The sequence below is a fragment of the Oncorhynchus gorbuscha genome, linkage group LG18, assembly GCF_021184085.1.
Source record: "Oncorhynchus gorbuscha isolate QuinsamMale2020 ecotype Even-year linkage group LG18, OgorEven_v1.0, whole genome shotgun sequence".
Classification (NCBI taxonomy): domain Eukaryota; kingdom Metazoa; phylum Chordata; class Actinopteri; order Salmoniformes; family Salmonidae; genus Oncorhynchus; species Oncorhynchus gorbuscha.
This window is the reverse complement of record NC_060190.1, coordinates 23,239,562-23,244,525: the sequence shown is the minus strand read 5'-3', so window position 1 is coordinate 23,244,525 and position 4,964 is coordinate 23,239,562.

The following is a 4,964-nucleotide window of genomic DNA, read 5'->3' as shown; positions in this document are numbered from 1 at the left end:
ATTGGAGGCGGCTTATGGTAGAGACATGAACATTCAATTCTTTGGCAACAGCCCTGGTGGACATTCCTACAGTCAGCATGCCAAATGCACGCTCCATAAACTTGAGATATCCATGTCATTTTGTTGTGTGACACAACTACAATTTTAGAGTGGCCTTTTATTGTCCCCAGCACAAGGGGCACCTGTGTAATGATCATGCTGTTTAATCAGCTCATTGATATGCCACACCTGTCAGGTGGATGGATATTCTTGAAAAGGAGAAATGCTCACTAAAATGGGTGGAAGCAAATTTGTGCCAAACATTTTGAGAGAAGCTTTTTGTGGGTATGGAACATTTCTGGGATCTTGTATTTCAGCTCATGAAACCTGGGACCAATATTTTACACATTGCCTTTATATTTTTGTTCAGTGTAGAAAGAATGAGACTAGCTAAATTCTTCATAAACTGCGAGCAGGTATTAGCTGCAACTGTCGGCATGTGAGCTAACAACTGTTTAGAGCAGGCTGGTACAGTGGCTCCCTTAGAACATAAGGTGAGTCAAGGAACATACAACAATAATTCACTAGGACTACATAGTGAACATAACAAATGCAACTATTTTATGGATTCTCGTGACAATTAAGTGAGTGGCGTCAGTTCAGCTAAACCTAGGGTATGGCAATGTGGGATGGGTGTTATTTTATTTGGGGGTGGGGTGTTGAGGCTCATTTATTGCATTTCTACACAATTTCAAAACTCTAAAATGGTATTTGGAGAAGAGCAAAGACATCAAGCACTACTCAACCTCATAAATTGCGTAATTTACTTGTGGAACGGCACATACTGTATGGTGCAACAGGAAATAGATGCATAATACTCGATATCAAGTCATAAGGCTGCATTGGAGACCCGTCATTCAGGGCAGGTGGGGCAGAACCCCACCTGTTTTGAGCCCCATTTAGCTAGCCCCACCTATTTTCTGTTGCCTGTTTTGCATATATTCATATCTGTTTGCAAACAATGTAAAAACAGAATATAAATAAAGTGTTAATAAAGCTGCATACAATCATGTTCACTCTTTGGCTTTCTTAAGGCAGCTCCAAAATGTAGACGTTTCAGTTTGGCTCAGTGCTTTCTGCAGTGGAGGGGCAAGTCAGCCGAAAATACAGAGAGTAGGGGTTGGTAATCTACTCTAGTTGCGTCGTGATTAGCTCAGTGTACTGTCACTCATGGGGACACTATGTCACTGCAAAATCTACAGGGAGAGCTAGAAAGTTGAAGCCCTCTTGGGTGCTGCCATAGATTTACATTAGAAGTGCCCATCCAAGAAGGCTCAAGTTCATTGGCCACAGATAAAATGACGTTATATCTACCGGTAGCTTTGATTGGACTGATCATATCAACGTCATACTTTAAAAATCTTAGCTAGTAAACTATACAAGCAGCCATCATCATGAATCACATCGACATTCTTACTGGCAAATCCTTGCCATTCACTAAAATATAAATGTAATACATCAAAATAAAGATCTCTAGAGATCAGTGTCCCACCCGCGGGACGGTTGAGCTAATGTGCGCTAATGCGATTAGCATGAGGTTGTAAGTAACAAGACCATTTGCCAGGACATAGACATATCTGATATTGGCAGAAAGCTTAAATTCTTGTTAATCTATCTGCACTGTCCAATTTACAGTTGGCAGAAATCTCAAAGTGCTGTACAGAAACCCAGCCTAAAACCCCAAACAGCTTAAATTCTTGTTAATCTATCTGCACTGTCCAATTTACAGTAGCTATTACAGTGAAACAATACCATGCTATTGTTTGAGGAGAGTGCAGAGTTATGAACTTAAAGTTATTAATAAACCAATTAGGCACATTTGTGCAGTCTTGATACAATATTTTGAACATAAATGCAATGGTTCATTGGATCAGTCTAAAAATGTACACATGCACTGCTGCCATCTAGTGGCCAATGTCTAAATTGTGCCTGGGTTGGAATAATATATTATGGCCTTTCTCTTGCATTTCAAAGATGGTCCAAAAAAATACAAAAAATATATTTTTCTTTGTATTATCTTTTACCAGATCTAATGTGTTATTCTCCTACATTAATTTCACATTTCCACAAACTTCAAAATGTATCAAGAATATGCATATCCTTGCTACAGGTCCTGAGCTACAGGCAGTTAGAAATGTCATTTCAGGCAAAAATGTAAAAAAGGTGCAGATCCTTAATTAAGAGGTATTAAATAAATGTGGTTTCTACTGACAATTGTACTAACTATGGCATAAAGGAAAGAGGAGCGGATAAGAGGCAATCCGTAATTTTGATTCAGACATTTAAGCAAATCAGCCATGTCAGCTATGTTTTTAAAAAGGCAGTAAATGAGGCTGAATGAACTGTTTCGTTGCCAAATAAGTCTCCACTGATAGCCAGGTGTAACAGTGGTAATGATTCACTCCATGGTGCTGAAAAGAAAAGCCTGCTGTTGGGACATCTTTATGTAGGCCCTAACAGTTTGTGGGCACCGTTTACAGTGGTGGAAAAAGTACTGAATTGTCATACTTGAGTAAAAGTAAAGATACCTTTCCCAAGTCACCCAGTAAAAGTATTTGGTTTTAAATATACAGTGCCTTTGGAAAGTATTCATTTTTCCACATTTTGTTATGTTACAGCCTTATTCTAAAATGGAATAAATTGTTTTTAGTCCTCAATCTACACACAATACCCCATAATGACAAAGCAAAAACAGGTTTTTGAAATGTTTGCTACATTTTAAATAAAAAAAAATAAAAAATACATTTACATAAGTATATAAGTATTCAGTACATTGTTGAATCACCTTTGGCAGCGATTACAGCCTAGAGTTTTCTAGGGTAGGATGCTACGTGCTTGGCACACCTGTATTTGGGGAGTTTCTCCCATTCTCTGCAGATACTCTCAAGCTCTGTCAGGTTGGATGGGGAGCGTTGCTGCACAGCTATTTTCAGGTTTCTCCAAAGATTTTCGATCAGGTTCAAGTCCGGGCTCTGGCTGGGCCACTCAAAGACATTCATCACTTTGACACCAAGCCATCACCACCGGGCAAGATCATTGTCCTGTTGGTAGGTATACCTTAAATCAAATTGTATTTGTCACATGCGCCGAATACAACAGGTCACCTTACAGTGAAATACTTACTTACATGCCCTTAACCAACAATGTAGTTTTACGAAAAATACCTTAATTATTTTTTTTAAGTAACAAATAATTAAAGAGCAGTAGTGAAATAACAATAGCGAGGCTATATACAAGGGGTACCGGTACAGAGTCAATGTGCCGGGGCAGCGATTAGTTGAGGTGATATGTAGGTAGAGTTATTAAAGTGACTATGCATAGATAAGAGAGTAGCAGCAGCGTAAAAAAAGGGGGGAAATGCAAATAGCCTGGGTAGCCATTTGATTAGATGTTCAGGAGTATTATGGCTTGGGGGTAGAAGCTGTTTAGAAGCCTCTTGGACCTAGACTTGGCACTCCGGTACCACTTGCCGTGCGGTAGCAGAAAGAACAGTCTATGACTAGGGTGGCTGGAGTCTTTGACAACTTTTAGGGCCTGACACAACCTGGTATAGGGGTCCTGGATGGCAGGAAGCTTGGCCCCAGTGATGTACTGAGCCGTACACACTATCCTCTGTAGTGCCTTGTGATGCGACCAGTCTGGATGCTCTCGATGGTGCAGCTGTAGAACCTTTTGAGGATCTGAGGACCTATGCCAAATCTTTTCAGCCTCCTGAGGGGGAATAGGCTTTGTTGTGCCCTCTTCACAGCTGTCTTGGACCATGTTAGTTTGTTGGTGATGTGGACATCAAGGAACTGTAAGCTCTCAACCTGCTTCACTATAGCCCTGTAGATGATAATAGGGGCGTGCTTGGTCCTCCTTTTCCTGTAGTCCACAATCATCTCCTGTGTCTTGATCATGTTGAATAAGAGGTTGTTGTCCTGGCACCACACGACCAGGTCTCTGACCTACTCCCTATAGGCTGTCTTGTCGTTGTCGGTGATCAGGCCTATGACTGTTGTGTCATCGGAAAACTTAATGGTGTTGGAGTCATGTCTGGCCGTGCAGTCATGAATGAACAGGGAGAACAGGAGGGGACTGAGCATGCACCCTTGAGGGGACCCCGTGTTGAGGATCAGCATGGAGGATGTGTTGTTACCTAACCTTACCACCTGGGGGCGGTCTGTCAGGAAGTTCAGGATCCAGTTGCAGAGGGAGGTGTTTAGTCCTAGGGTCCTAAGCTTAGTGATGAGCTTGGTGGTGGCAGCATCATGCTGTGGGGATGTACCTTCACCCAAGTCTGAGGTCATGAGCGCTCTGGAGCAGGTTTTCATCAAGGATTTCTCTGTACTATGCTCCGTTCATCTTTTCCTTGATCCTGACTTGTCTCTCAGTCCCTGCCGCTGAAAAACATCCCCACAGCATGATGCTGCCACCACCATGCTTCACTGTAGGGATGGTGCCAGGTTTCCTCCAGACATGACGTTTGGCATTCAGGCCAAAGAGTTCAATATTGTTTTCATCAGACGAGAGAATCTTGTGTCTCTTGTCATGTTGTGTGTTTTGTCCTATATTTTTAATCCCAGCCCCCATCCCCGCAGGAGACATTTTGGTAGGCTGTCATTGTAAATAAGAAGTTGTTCTCAACTGATTTGTCCAGTTAACAATGTTAAATTCAATTAAAAGAATTCAAAAACATAATGTTCTCAATATAATGAGTGGTTATCCTGAGTTGAGTCGAACTAAGAGTTTACTAAAGTTACCTCGCAAACTCCTCAAACCTGTTTTGTAGGCTCTGACTGCTATGAAATCGGCAACCGGAGTAGATTGCCAGCGTGATTTTACTAATGCACGTGAAGAGTTCTGAAGCGTAAGTGTGACGTCAATTACAACTGGTTTGTGAACGCGCACGCTTTAGCGTACGTGCACGTTCGACGTTTTTGTTG